Source organism: Gossypium raimondii, chromosome 7, assembly GCF_025698545.1.
Source record: "Gossypium raimondii isolate GPD5lz chromosome 7, ASM2569854v1, whole genome shotgun sequence".
In the NCBI taxonomy this organism is placed as follows: Eukaryota; Viridiplantae; Streptophyta; class Magnoliopsida; order Malvales; family Malvaceae; genus Gossypium; species Gossypium raimondii.
The window spans coordinates 40,932,443-40,949,141 of record NC_068571.1 but is presented as its reverse complement, the minus strand read 5'-3'; the positions used below and the strand labels follow the sequence as shown (position 1 = coordinate 40,949,141).

The 16,699-nt window shown below is 30.4% G+C and overlaps 1 long non-coding RNA gene across 1 annotated transcript; it reads left to right on the top strand.

Moving 5' to 3' along the window:
- Positions 1-8,329: 8,329 nt before the first annotated feature.
- On the top strand, positions 8,330-10,203 carry LOC128042325 (uncharacterized). Its single transcript, XR_008197541.1, has 2 exons — positions 8,330-8,392; positions 9,949-10,203. It is a non-coding gene; the product is annotated as an uncharacterized LOC128042325 (long non-coding RNA).
- Positions 10,204-16,699: the final 6,496 nt, after the last annotated feature.

The following is a 16,699-nucleotide window of genomic DNA, read 5'->3' as shown; positions in this document are numbered from 1 at the left end:
AGGCCAGCATGCGAAATAGGAAAGAAGTAGTGCCAAAAATACAAAGTGTGGAAGACTTGGAGGCAAAAGTTCAAAGAAGAGATTTTATAAAGACAAGACTTTATTTAAATTTGAATTTTATTAGGATTATTGTTCAGATTATTATTTAGATTTAATTTCAGCTTTTATCTTTATTTGTCTTTATTTATCTTTTAGAATTTAAATAGGAACAAACTAGGTTTTCTAAGTACTTTAAATAGGAGATGGAGTGACATAAATATTCACTCATCTTTTCTGTAAAAGCTCCCTCTCCCAAAAAGCTCTAGCTTTTTGTTCATTTTATTTTTTAATAAAATTTCATTTTATTAAAATTATTTTTTCCCAAAACGCATGAGCCACTAAACTTATCTAGCCAAATGTTGTTGAAATTCCCCAAAAAGGGTTCATGAGGCTTAGAATCTGCACTTAGCCTTCTCAATGAATATTCATCGTTTCTCCATACTACGGGACTGACGCTTCCATCCATGTCCCTTCAAAAGTGATATTTTCATCTTGTGCAAAGGCGACCGCTTTGTATGTTTTGGGATTATTGCACAGTCGGTTCGTTAGCTTACTGCGTCAGTGGTTGTAGGCTTCCTCTTCCATTATAACTGAATTGTTCTGTCATGAGAAGGATCATCTAAAAACCTAGGATTGAACCCAAGGAGGATCGAGATAACCGGAGACTGGAATCTCTTAACTCTCTTTTCTCAATTTTGTTTCTCTTTACAATTTCAATTTCAATTTATATAATTTCAATCCCTCCATGGTTTTAATTCTGTTTTTTTATTTTTTTTTCCAGGTACGCCACTTTTTCTTGGGCACGACTGTGCTCGGGATCTTGAGGAACAAGAAGTTGTACAAATCTAGTCCCTGAGGAGTTGACTTTACTTCTCTTATACTATTCTTTTCGTTAATTTATAGGGATAGATTATTTTTAGTGCTTTCACCGACACACCATTCAAATTGTAACAACGTTAGTAATTATTGCATAAAAATATCTTGAATTTTCTTTTTAATTTTAGTTAAATTCCAAACAAAAGAATTTATTTATAAAACTATAAAAAATTTAAAAATAAATGCTAATTCTATTTTAATTTGACCTTATTTGATTCTTTTTTATTAGTATAAGAACTAAATTAATTCATGGAATTAATATGATTAAGTACTGTAAGCTCCATTCACCAATAAAGATGGTTTGGACACATTTTGTCTTTTGAACAGACCATTACAGGCTTTGGCCGAAAAGAAAGAAAAAGATCCATTACAGGCCGATGTGGTTCTTTTTTGGGCTAATAGAGGTGAATAAGTGGCCAAGTCGTTCCTTTTATTTCGATGAATCAGGATCCTACCCACCTAGTCCCGTGAACAAAGCAAAGGAAAGCATTTAAGAATCAAAGCCGAGAGATGAAATCAACACATGTTGGGTCTAAAGATAAAAATCGCATTGTATTTTTAAAGAAAAAAAAAGGCATGTTTATTAGAAAAAACTATAAATCTCAAATATAATATTAAAATAGATAAAAAATTCGAGAGTGAAAGCGGCAAGTAATTTCAAGTCTTAAATTTACTTACCGTCGAAATATTCTTCTTGGGGATGTGCCCGAGCTTTATTGAACAATGGTAACACTGAGACGCAAAACATATATATCAAATGTTAAGGTGGCTTTGGTTTTGGTACAAGGCAACGAATTATTGACCTTGCTTCATATAGGTGTCAGAATTGCATGTGCAATTAATTAGGGAAGAAGTATTGGTCACAAAAAAGGCTGTTGTTTTCTGGCAAGGGTCGTCCAAATTCCAAAATTCCAACGCGTTAGCTGCCACATGTATTTCGGTCTTTTGACAGCTGCGGAGACAAAGGTGCTTTCGCTCTCTGGCTTTGCTGCTCGTATGGTTCAACCCCCTCTGTCGTTCCATTTTCCATCGAATCTACAAATATGAGTGTGTGTATGTATATGTGTAATACAAAAGCTTGTAAGAATAATGAACAAAAAATAATAAAAAAATGCTTGTAAGGAAAAAGATTCTGGTGGGATTGTTTCTAAGTTTTATGTCTTGCATCATCTCGGGACATTCAACCCTTGCCCCGCAGGTGAAACTATACTTCTCTCTTTACAAAACCATAATTGATTTCATTTTTTTTTGTTAAGATGGATACCAGATGAGATGCATATACATAGATTATTGGTTGTTCGAAATTAGAACCAGAGAAGGAACGTGTTTAAATGGGGTCAAGTAATTCGTATGTTTAGTATATGCATATCGAATCTCTTAATATTCAGAACACTTCAAAAATTTAATGTATTCAGACACGATCATCTCGTGCAGGTATGGTATGCAGTTAAGGGGAGGGGAGAGACGAATGTGTTGTGACTGCAAATTTGCTCCCTCTCCAACTAAAATTCAAAACACATCAGGAGGGCATGAAAATGAATGAAAGGGAGCACATTTCATGACAACTGTTTATATTTTTGGAAAGCACTTGTTGTAAGGGAATTAGTCATTGTTATTGATGGTATTGATGGTAGACACTCTGGTTTTGACAAAAAACAAAAAAGAAGAAGCTAGAAATGATGAATGGAAGAGACACTCAAGATGGAATAAACTTTTATTTTTTTCTTTTTTTCACTCACATCACATTACTTCTTTTTTCTTTTACTTTAGCTTCGTCACTTACAACCTTTTATATAGTTGTTGTAAGTGACTATTAGTTTCTTTTTATGCATCTAATACATAATGTGACTTTAGTACATACATGCATCTTAGATAAGTACATTCATACATCTAGATTTCTTATATTCCTTTCATTCTTAACATATTGATTGAATGCACACATTAATGGCTTCATATTATTCAACATACTCTCCCTTAATGTTTTGTTCTTTAACTCCTAATGCTTCTTTGAGTTATTGGACCTTGCTCTTGAAAGTGCTTTAGTGAAAATGTTTACTAGTTGCTCCTGTAAAGGACAAAACGCTACCTGGACCTCTCTTGCTTCAATTACTTCTTGTATGAAATGATGTTTGATGTCGATGTGTTTGGTTCAACTATGATAAACTGGATTCTTGACATTACAATGGTTGATTTGTTGTCACGATGAAGTTGATCACACCTTTCTTTTGCTTCTTTCCAATGCTTTCCATTATTTTTCTCAACCAAATTGCTTATTGTGTCGCTAATCCAACTGCTAGATACTCCGCTCTATAGATGGTTGAGCCACTATTTCTTACTTCTTTGAACACCAAGAAATCGCACGAGTTCCAAGAGAAAACACATAACCCAAAGTGCTCATATATAATCAACACTTTCGGCCCAACCACTACTATAATAGCCTTTTAATATTATTGTTAAATGTTTTTCAAATATGATACTGTACTCAATGATATCCATAACATATCTTAACACTCTTTTTGCTACTCTAAGATGTAAGTGACTTGGTTTACTCATGAATCTTAAAATTAAACTAATCGCAAACATTAAATCAAACATTGTAGCAGTCAAATAAAATAAAGTTGTAGTCAAGCTTCTATATATGCTTACATCTACCATTTTCCCACCATCATCTTTTCTAATTTTTTTTATTCACCACCAAAGGAGTATCAATAGGATTGCAACCACGCATACCAAACTTCTTCAAAACATTTTCGACATTCATATTTTACAAATAAAAACTTCATAAGGAAGAATGGATTAAGACAATTATGTTGAGAGGGAGTTATGGTCGTTTAGTTGATTAATTTTCAACTTTATTTGGTTTTGTTCAAAAAACTACTAAACGGGAAGATTATTAAGATAAGGTTTTGAAATAGCTGCAATGTGTTAATAGAATTGTCCACCATGAAATATAGAGGAAAAAAGAAATGAATAGAATTGAGGAGAAGTGCCGTATCGAAATTTTGGCAGGGAAATGGAAAGAAAATTGTACTTATCCATTTACATGAAATTAAATAATTCTATTTTATTACATAATAATTTTTAACGAAACCATATAATCTAATTTATTAATAATATATATTTTATTTGGTTTTGTTTCAAATGGAAAATAGAGTTACGTGCTAAAAGAAAAGAAAGAGTTGGTTTTCCTTGACAATAGTAAAGCTACCCAACTTTCTTCCCTTACCCATGATTATACTAATTACTTTTTTGAATTATATGGAAAGGTATCCAGGACTTTATTCCTAAAAAACTAAGTTTAAATTCGTTGGAACCCTAATTTTCTTTTATTTTGAATATCAATTCTAAATCATGCATATATTTTTTGAGAGTATGCATAAAAATTTTGCTATTAAAGTAAGCATTTGGTTGATGATTCTCAAATTTAATTATTAGTTACGAGGGGCATCATGTTCATAAAGCAAATTATGGTACACTTAAATATATTTGCTATAAAAGCATCTATGAAAAAAGTTCTCTAAAAACATTTTAATTTATTTGTACCATTCTTCTTAAAAGGAGATCTCTTTATTTTAAATCATTACTTTTTCATTTCAACTATATTAAGAAAAATGGTCGACATCTTCAAAATTCTACACACATGTATCTCGAATTGATTACTCACAAACTTTTTAGTAAATGTGTTAATCATGTAGGTAAAGTTTTCTAAATAATGTTTTAAATGTATTCAATAAATCAAGTTTTTATATTTAAATAAGGTAAACTATACAGATAGTTACACAATTATTAAAAAAAATTATTTTAGGCACTTAAAATAAAAAGTTTGCAATTTAAACACCCACGTTATATAGTTCGATTATTTTGACCACTCTCGTTAAAATCACAAATAGCAAGCCAACGCGGCAGTTAAAAATTTTAGTATAATAACAAATTTAGCCCTCAACTTTTACATTTTATATCAATTCAATCATAATTTTAAGGATTGACCCTTTAGTATTGAAACTCAGGAATCGAATTGGATGGGGGACTTTTGGCAATGTTTGGTTAGCAACTTATAGCAACTTATCATCGTTTGACTAACAAATATGATCAGTATCATGAAGTTGCCATCAAGATGCCGCATCTCGTTAAGCAAGATGATATTTTGTTGGATAAGTTTGATGATTTATATTCCAAGTGCCAAGGTGTGAATAATATTTGTTCTTTTCAGGGAATTTCTATTATAGGCGGACATGTGGGTGTCGCAGCTAATATAGATTATTTTGATTTCAAGATGAAAGTTGATTATCTTGTTAAGAAATGGGTTTTATTTTATTTTCCTGAAGATATGTATTGCTATGGAATTTTATGAGGGATTCATTTGTGATAAAATGACTCGCCGTAGGGGAGGAAAGCTTTTGTTGCCTTCCGTTTTGAAGGCATGTACCCAAAAGATGGAAGATTATGTAATTTTCTTTTTCTTGTTAATGCTTAAGATAGCAACTAAGTAGTTAGTTTACATTTGATGTGTCTAATGTCTGCAGGTTTGGGATCAATTTGGTGCAAGGAATTTTGGAACTGTACTCGAAAGGGATTTTGGTTCTTTAACCTTAAACCTTTTAACTTTCTTCTTAATGAAACTAACCAAGCTGTTCAAGGGGATATTGCTATTCCATATCTACTAGGAATTCAATTGCCTAGCTCAAATACGACACACAGGCTTGGAACCCCCCAATTATATGGCTTCAAAACAGTGGTAACCAAAGTTTTTTTTTAGATTATGATTGAATCGATATAATATGTAAAAGTTGGGTTAAATTTGTTATTATAATGATTTTTTAAACTGCCACCTTTAGCTTGTTGTTTGTGATTTTAATAGGAGTAACCAAAATGACTAAATTATATAGCATGGATGCTTAAATTGCAAACTTTTTATTTTGAATGCCTAAAATGAAAATTTTTAATATTCAAATGACTATCAGTGTAATTTACCTATTTAGATATTATATGCTTAAGTCCATTCCATAACAATTTAACTAAAATATTCGTTAGTTCTCAATATTAGTAAATAAATACCTTGCAATTTCCATCAAAGTAAGGTCGGACCCAGGGTTTATTCCACATTACACCAATCATGCATGTAGGATCAACGGTGGAGTTAGTTTTGTTGAATTATTTCAATTCTATATGCTGAATGTAACACCTCAATACCCAGCCTAGGAGTTTAGACCGAATTTTGGAGGTCATATTGATCACCGAAATGATCGTGGGAAAACGTAGTTTAACAAACCGAAAAAAAAATTGCAATGTTTAAGTTCCGTAAAAACTCTCAGATATAAAATCTCGTTATTACAAAAACCTCAGTCCAATTAACACTTACATTTATTTAATACAAAAGTTTATACTACAGTTTTCAAAATAGTACTTAAACTAATTATTAAAAACGCGTAACTCCGAGACCTCCGGCGTGTCAAGTCCAGCATCAAAATTCGAAAAAATGTACCTGAAAGGTGAAACACTAAGGGGGTGAGCTACACGATCTCAGTGTGAGTTCGAGACATGACTAACAACAGAATTACAGGTCGAAATTCTAGATAGCAGTACAACAGTAAAACGTACTTACAGAGATATACAGAACCAGAAGGTATACAAGTAACCAACGTCCCAAATGAATGTACTCAAGCAAAGCACTTATCATCACACACAGTGTTACAAAACGTCATTACACGCAAGAACAATCACAAATGATAAGTCAAACAGACAGAGTGCAGACAAACAAACTTACACCCAATCACTTAATCAGACGCTTATGAACGCAGTCAAGTAGTGAAAACCCACCCATCTAGCCAAAACACCTCGAAAGGCCATCCAACCCTACACACCATGTATGTGGACTAAGCCACTCAGATAATAGTACGTAGCAAAGCTGACGTATATTCAGTTTAGTGCATTGCAACAAACCGCTGTACAAATATGTTGCAGTTAAACTGCCAAATCAGATCAGAATTAATTTTCCTTCTCTTTACAACCAAGCCCCAAATCATAATGCAAACGCAACAATGCACACCAAACATGAACGGTCACATAGACACATAAGGTCGTAAACAGTCAGCCAAAAATAGAATTTTGTGCGATTACAAAAATACACACTCTTTGGAATCAGACACGTAGAATCAGAGTACAGAATCAAAATGCTCTTACATACACAAATTCAATGTCAAGTTTCTTCACAGTTATCGGACACGGTTTCATTTCATAGAGCACACTACAAACACGAACTATCAAATCGAAAGTTTAACACCACGCTTTCAGTTAATCGCACAACCCTAAGCCGTATTAGAGTCCTTAATATTTATACAGAGTCCCCAACAACTGTTGGACGACACAAGAAACAGAACGGATAAGTTATGCTACAAAATAAAAAATTACGAAATAGGGCCACACGGTCGTGTGGAAGTGTGACAGCCCGATTTCGACCCTAATCGGACTTAGTGGTTTCGGGACCACAAATCTAAGTCAAAAAAATATTTTAATATTACTTTGGGAGTTTACTATGTGTGAATTTGATTGTGTGAGATTTTCGTGTTTCAATTTTGTTGTTTGAGTAACTGATTAAATAAAAAGGACTCAATCGCGTAAAAATAAAAATTTAGGGGTTAAAGCTAAAAGTATCTATTTGTTGTTGTCTTTTTATTTTGAAGATTTAAACATGCAATTAGACCACTAAATAGTTAGTGGATGGCTAAGGACAAAACTAACCTTATTATATATATAAGTTATATTTATTTAAATAAGGCTAAATTAGTAATTAACAAATATTATAATATAAGATAGTTAAAAACATAAAAACATTAGATTATTATCATCTTTCTTAGCCAAAACCAAGAAGGAAGAAAGCCATTAAAGCTTAGTCAAGTTTCGGCCATATTCAAGCTTAAATTCAAGGTTCGTTTTTGTTCGGTTTTCGATAATTTTTACGTTTTTGAGATCGTTGCTTCGAATACTTTAAAACCCATGCCTTAATTTTATGAATTGTTGATGGTTTTGAAATGTACCATTGATGAATGCTTGAGCTTTGTGATAGTTGATGATGAAATATGAAAGATATGTGAAAGATTAATATGTTTTGTCTTTGAATTTTTGATGAATTTGAGTAATTAGGGTTAAATTGTAAAAATAAATTTTTGAGGGGTTAAAATGTGAAATAAATGAAATGTGTGGGCTTGTAAAGATACTAGGAATATTCGGCCCTAAAGGAGTGTAGTCAAATTTTGTGTATTTTGTGTTTTGAGCAAAAAGGACTAAATTGCAAAAAGTGTAAAATGTTAGGGGCAAAATGGTAATTTGCCCATTTATGTATTTTTGGATTTAATTGAATGTTTTGATGAATAAAAAGGTTAAATTTGAATATGTTTAGATCGAGAAACAAAGAAAACGGATTTGGATCGGGGAAAAACGAAAGCAGTTGAATAGTCGATCGTGTCCGTTGATATCCGAGGTAAGTTTATTAGCTATTTAATTTTATTAAATCAGTTTATATTACATGTATGAATATCAAATTAATTTACGTTGAGTTAAAATTAAAAGTATATAAATCGAATGAGAAGTATGAAAATTATGTATATATATGTGTTAGGTTTGAATGAGTATGAATATACAAATATATAAACATCAATGTCTTTGTAAATAATTTAGGTATGAAACTATAGGCATGTGATGTATTTGAACATAGGTATGTATATATGTCAATAAAGTTTTAATTTAGTTAATGTTAATTGTTTTATATGTTTACATGATGTTTGAATAGATATATATAAAGATATATATATATGTATCAAATATTTGTATAAGTTGGATTGAATAAGCATGTATATATATATGAATAAATAATTATATTGAGTATAGGTATGAAATTATATTTATATATACGTGTGTTAATTTCGAATATGTATGTGTATAATGTATAAAAGTACAAGTTCTTGTTTGAATATAAGCATAGAGTAATATATATTTGTTAGATTCAATATGTATATATGTACATGTATAAGATCTTGTATTGAAAAGGTATATGAAATTATATAGGTATATATGGAATTCAAATGTTAAAAGTACATAGTATATTATAAGTTAAATCTTATGATATTAGTAGTGGAATCTAAAGTATGAGGTTATATATATATATATATATATATATATATATATATATATAAATGTGTTTGGTTGAATTATTGAATTATTTAAGTTAGATTTGATGATTGGGATTTATATATATCCATGTGTTTTAAAGATATAAGTTATGAATATTGAGTTGAATTTTATGTGGATTTTATATACAAATATGAGATACAACTTCTGTGAATTGAGATTCTTTTGTTAAAGCTCAGTACCAATCGGATTTATTGCCAGTGAAATTATTCAGACTATACGTCTAGCAGGCTAAGTGCCGGTGATCTGAATCAGGTTATAAACCTAGCGTGCTAAGTCTTGGTGATCCTGAATCGAGTTATAAACCTAGCAGGCTAAGTGCCGGTGATCTGAATCAGGCTATAAGCCTAACAGGCTAAGTGCTGGTGAATCTGTTAAATTAAGTGATTATATACATTATATATATATATATATATATATGATTTTGGTTATATGTAATGGATAAGTATATGAACATTTATTTATATGTATTTGATTAGCATATAAATGTTTGGATCTATGTGTTTAGTGAATAGGCACATATATTGGTTGTTATGAAAATTGTTGAATATACATGTATGCATTCGCACATGTGGATTAGAAGTATAAATGTGCATTTGGTTCATGTAGTTGATAAGTAAAATATAAGCTTTTGACTTATGTATTTGAAAAATCATAGATATGCATTCGATGAAATGCAAATGATAAGTATATTAGAAATTAGTATATGCAATTAATGATTATGTACAGAACTTGATTATAAGCATATAATGTTTATACATATGTTCGTTTATATGTATTTTAGATATGCTATAAACTTACTAAGCTATAAAAGCTTACTTTGATTGTTTTTGTCCATTTGTTTTATAGTTAAAAACCAAGCTGCAGACTCGGAGATCGTTAGTGAAGATCATCACTCTATCTACTATCTCGGTATTAAAACGTTTAAATTTTAGCTTATGGCATGTATAGGCTAAATAAAATTTTGGGAGTCGTACTTTAATGTACTGTATATATATAATTAATAGCCATATGAAACTAGCTTTTTTTTTTCTTACGGTTTAACTGAACTGAAATGTTATGTTTTGTTATAAAAGGTTAAAGCAAAATTTATAATTATACTTACTTCATATTTGACTAATTTAATATAAATGTAAAATTCTTGAATTCTACTGAATGTCTGTGTTAAGTTGCGTTTTATCTGGTAACGCTTCGTAACCCTAATTTATCGACGTATACGGGTTAGGAGTGTTACAGGAAGTGCTTAGGTCGTGTGGGGGTCAACATGCCCATGTGGAGAGGCACACGCCCGTACGAAATGAGGCACATGACCGTGTGGCTAAGGCACACGCCTGTGACCTAGGGACATGGCCGTGTGATCCGGCCGTGTAACTCTCTGTCCGTTTGTGTAAAATAGGGTACAGGGTAGACATGATTGTGTGACGGTCTCACACGCCCGTGTACCCACCAGACACGACCATGTGTCCAAAACACACTCTCTCGCGTGGGATCCCTAAATCCTCAAATCGACCACATGGCTGTGTGGCCAGGTTGTGTGGCATCAAATCACATAACCCTAATTCCCAAACACACACGCCCGTGTAAGGAAGGGATACGATCGTGTGGAAGTCGACTAAAATCCCTAAATCAGCCGCACGGCCGTGTGGCACCCAAATTAGCGCAAAAACCCTAAATCCCAAATGTACGCGACCACGTGAATAGCCCGTGTGGGGGCACACGACCGTGTGGTCACGAAACCATACTGAAATTTTAAATCGTGCCTTTCTTTCTCGAAACGGATTCCCAACATCAGTAGATCTAAAACCCACCCCGAATTTGCTTAAAAACGACTCATATCCGCTTTAATCCCAAAAATATATAGTTTAGTTCCTGTAGTATTCAAGACATAACTAAACTCCATAGAATCCAATATCAAAACTAACAATTCTGAAATGCACCCACAATTGCCGAATTTCACATATCCATTTCAGAATTTCAATAATGTAAAAGAAAAGTGCGAATCCCACCCCTGATTTGCGAGAACAACACCCAAAATGATCGATTCCTTTAATCCCAATTCCGATCTCGAAACCCAAACGAGCGAAATACCCTTTTGGCAATTCCTGTAGTCACCAAACAAAAATGCGAAGAGAACAAAATCAAAAGAGAAAGGGGAAACGAGGAGAGAGAGGAGCCAAAAAAATGTTCAAGGAAAAATGGGAAAAAGAACGTGGAACAAAAGTTTTGCAAATAAAAATTAATTGCTGTTAAAAAAAAATAAGTATTTCGCACTAAAAACAAATTGAAAGTGCAAAAACAACTCCTCAAAGCATGCATAAGGACTTGAACCCAAAACCCCAAGCTAAACTAACATATAATCAACCACCAAATCAACAAGCCCATTCTAACACTAAAACACAACAACAACCCAATTGTCCGATCTAGCCACTGACCTTACCTACAAAACTCAAAACTTCTAACCCTAAAAACTGGGATGTTACACCGAATGATAGGGTGTTTTTTTTTAAAATTTTATATTAGAGTTAATTGTATTAGACATCTTCACATAATAATTCTTATTTTAAATTGGCCTTCAAACTTCAAAATATTTTATTTACATTCTCAAACTATAGATGTTATATCAATTAAGACCTTTCGTTATTAAAACGTTAATTTAATTGTTAAATGACACATCAAATCTTATATAGCTGAATTTAAAATAAAATTTTTAAAACTTCTATAAAAACTTTGAAAACCTCAAAACTAAAGTTTTAATGACATCCACTTATGCAATATTATTTTTTAATTTCTCATTTTAAATTATGTCACATAAGATCGATGTGTCATTTAACGATTTTAATAACAAAATGACCTAATTGATATAGCATTAATAGTTTAGAAATGTAGTTAGAATGATTTGAAGTTTAGAAACTAATTAAAATCAGAATTTGAGGATGTGCGATATAATTAACTCTTTATATTTATATTTGTAAGTACTAATTCTGCTTAATAAAACTAATAATTGCAAAGTTACAAAATCCAATAATTTCAACATATATGATCATAGTTGATTGAGGAGAATAACACTTTTTGAGTAGAGAGGGTAACCCAGATTCCTTATTGAAGAAGATATGTATGCATGGCTAAAGGATTCATGTTTCTCAATAATTTCCATCTTTTTAATATGTTTCTCTCACCGAACAAAGTAATTTCTATAAATTCTATCCACGTTTTTGCTTTCTGTCTCAATCCAACAAAAGTGGGACTCAACAGAGAAAAAGATGAGAGTATATATAGGAATTATAAGAGATGGAAAACATATTGCAAATTGGTGGTGTGTTCATGCATGCTAATGTAAGCATTAAAGTTTAGAGATAACAAGAAGGGTCTCTAAAATGCTGCTTAAAAAGTTGACAAGGACTGGATAAACTCATCGTCTTCTCTTTTTTATAAAAATAAATAATTAATTAATTGAAAGGGATAGCTTTATTCTCATTTTTTTTAAAGGCATAAATGAGGCTTAAGATATTTTACCATGTTCGAGAAAATGATGCGAGGGCTACGAGTTAATATGCAAAACCATATGTCAGTGAATAAGTTGTATAAAAAATAATAATGTTTCGACTAACAAAAGGTAAACCAACTAGTAAATATATACTAGAATTCTGTGTGTGTTTTCATATACAGAGCATGCATGCAATGGTGTATTTTAAAGAGCCTCCCAGAAAGTAACATGACATCATTAAAATCTTTACTAATTAAAAGAAGAAATAAAAGAAAGGCTTTAGTTAAAAAGTTGATCATGTTTTCGAGGAATGGATTATTCCATGGGAACTCCCCTGTATGCTTACAACCCTAATAATAGAGTAGGAATACCAATAATTTTAAAATTTGGAAAATTTTACAATTTATCTGTGTTTGGAAAAAGAATAATTATAGTATTTAATTTAATATTATTAGTTAAATAAGTTGAAACAAAATAAAAGTTTTGATAGTTTTACATTTAAAAATAATTATAATTTAATAGAAGTTGTGATAATTATACATTTAAAAATAGTTAGAATTTAAATTATTAATTTTAAAATTGTTCTAATTTTAAAATAGAGTTATTACTTGAATAAAATTCTAAGTATAACATATAGCGAAAAATGTTGTGATAATTTTATTGATGTAAAATTAGAGGTGTCCATGGGCTGGGCTGGGCCGGGCCCAAAAAAATTTCGGCCCGCGTCCTAGGCTCAGACCCGGCCTGGCCCGAAATATGGGCCTAAAATTTTATCCAGGACTGGCCCGGAAAAAAATTCCTAAGCCCGAGCCCGGCCCATTTTTTTAATAAACACCAAAAATTTATTTTAAAAATAAAAAATAAAAAAAGTATTTTAAAATTAAAAAAATAAAAAATATATATTTATTTATTATATTCGGGCCGGGCCAAGCCGGGCCAAAAAAGTGGTGCCCGAGGCCCGACCCGTTTTCTAAACGGGCCTCGTGTTTTTACCCAAACCCATATTTCAGGCGGGTCGTCAGGCCGGGCCGCCCGGCCCATGGACACCTCTATGTAAAATAGAGTTATTATTTCAATAGAATTCTAAGCACATTAATTATCACTAAATTAATATTAGAGTTAATTAGTTATTATTTTGAATAATGTTACTTTACATTAATTACATAAAATAAAACTATATTGTATGTTGAATATGATAAAATGCTTTAATTATTATTTGAAAATTTTCTATTATAATATTTGAATTGATAAGTTAATATATTTTAATTATATTCAATAATTAAGATAAGAAACAATATCTTATGCTAATTACTTAAATTAAAAATACAATATTTAAAAATTAATTAAATATTAAACACGTTAATCACATGTAATACATGTGGCATTAAAAACTAGTCAATTAAAAATGCTAGTCTCTTTCTGGAAATGAAAATATAATTATCCTAAAAAACAAATCAAAATACTAGTAATTATAATTGTTCTGTTTGGATAAATAAATAGGAAAATTAAGTTATTAAAATTTTAAAATTTAAAATGATTATAAAAATAAATGATATTAGAAATAATAACATGAATGATATTCAATAAACAATTTGTAAAAATTATAAATATTTTGATAAAATAAAATGTTTAAAATATATATTAGATGTAAATACAAATAAAATTTGAAGTTTAAGTTTTTATTTTAAAGTGGAATATAAAAAGAATTATGAGGAATTTAAAAGAAATATATTTTAAAGAGAGAAAATTATAATGAGATGGTTGATTTTAATGAGATAAAATTATAGTTTAAGGTTAAGTGTTTCTTTTAGAATTTTAATGGTTAATTTTAGTTTTTTTTCTAATTTGTGCTTATAATTGTTATCAGTTTTTTAATATTTAATTATTGATTTAAGTATTTTCAAATTTTATTTATTTTTTGTTATGTTTTTCTTGACATATAGTTTTAATGTTTTCCCTCGAACAATTTAATTATTTTAATTAAAGTTAAATTAAATTAGAGATAATGTGTAGAATAATATTTATATATCTTAAAATAATTGATAATATGATATTATTTTATTGATATCTAAAATTTATATATTTTAGGATTATTTTAATGTAGGTTATTTATTAGGAAAAATAATAGGGCAAATATTGATCTTCTCACTTTTGAACCTTTTTCTTTCGTTCTTGAAACAGTGTTTTGTAACACTGGCTTTCTTCTTCATTTTGTCGAAAATATAATGCTCCCCTCCCCTCCCCTCCCATGTTCGACTGAAAATGAAGGAATTTGGGTTTGAAAAATCAAAAGCTTCTCTGGTTATGATTGCAATGCAACATTGGCTTGCTTAGTTTGAGAGACTAAAAATGGAAATATATATAGAAACTGTTGCATCAATTCTCATCGATATTATTATGTGCTTAAAATCCTGTACCATTTAAACTTTATTTATTTTTATTACTTTTCTAATTATGATTACTGCTATTAAATTTCTATAGAAAACTACATTAAGTACTAAATTTTACCTCTTTAAACTTTGAGCATCTATAAAACTTCCCTTTGTTCCATGGAGTGTTGGAGCTACATATAGGAGTCCTCAAACTACAATGGAAAAAAATGCCGCTTTCTTGATTCATTGATTTTGAACTTGGGGAAAACATAATTTCAAATGAGAGACTTTTGAGTTTTCATCAAATGAAGGATTTTTGAGTTTTAGGTGAAAAAAAATCTATGGGTTTTACAAGGATTTAATGCATTTGTTTTCAAATAAGATGGGTTTCAACCTATGGGTTTTATTTTTCAGACCCAAATTCCTTTCGTTTCAGTCGAATATGGGAGGGGAGGAGAGCATTATATTTTCGGCAAAATGAAGAAGAAAGCCGCCATTGAAGAACACTATTTCAAGAACGAAGGAAAAAGGTTAAAAAGTGAGAAGATCAATATTTACCCTATTAAGTAACACTCTTTCCCTAATAAATAAAATATTTATTTTAATTAAAAAACACTTATATTCCATCTCATTTCCATATATGAAAAAATTAAAATTAAAATTAAAATTCCACTTCATCTTTCACATGTCATCTTATGATTGGTTGAATCATCAAGTCATTAAAATGGTAACAATGTTATCTTCAAATACCAAAATATATAAAATTTATCAAACATCAGTACTACATTGGACAAAAAATATAGGTACCACGTTAAAAAAATACTAAATTTAAATACCAAATTGTATATTATACCAAATAAAATTTAAGCTACTCAAATCCTTTCTTGAAATTTCTCATAATTCTCAACCTTGTTGGTTTAGTTGTATTATAGGTTGCAATTAAGGAAATAACTTCCCCTTAATCAGATAGCCCCATCAAAACAAAACATCTTATTTTACATTTAAGACAAAAATCCAAAGGAAGTCAAGGTGCATGAGCTAGATATCAATATGATAACAAGCAATATGACTTTTTTGTTGGCAAGTATTTCATCAAATTAATCAATTATGAATACGAGTTGAATAGTTTGAGGTGTATTGGACACTATTCTTAAAGACATTTCATCGTATAATGTATCCTCAATATTTAACAAGCTTTTTCGTTATAAAAAGGAATAAGAATTAACATTAAATCAAAACAGAAAATACTTAGCAAACTTAAAAGGATGAGAGGATGAGCGAGAGGAGAATGATAAAGTCTTTTTTAGGGTTATTTAGAGTGAAAGTGAACCATGGTATGTATAAGACTTTTATGGATAAAAATAATAAAGATAAATGGATTTTACTTAGCCTAAAATAGTTTTAAAAAAAGTTTAACGAATTTGCACTTGGTTAAATATAGCTTCAACCCATAAGTTATTTTTAGCTAGGCTAAATATAGGTTTTTACTAGTTAAGTAAATTAATTTTCATAGACTCTAAAAAAATTCAATAAAAAAGAAGTTCAAAAACAAAATGGCTCAAATGCCATGATAAATCCACCGATTTACACTAAAATGGTCATTTGGTCCCAATTCTCATGCACGTGAGTCCACCCTTTCAACTTGGTTTGTACTAGCCCAATAAAATGTATTGGCTTATAACAATGGTCTTAAAGTTTTTCTTTAAGGAGTGTAGGGGTTTGGTAATGTTGAAATATCTCAATT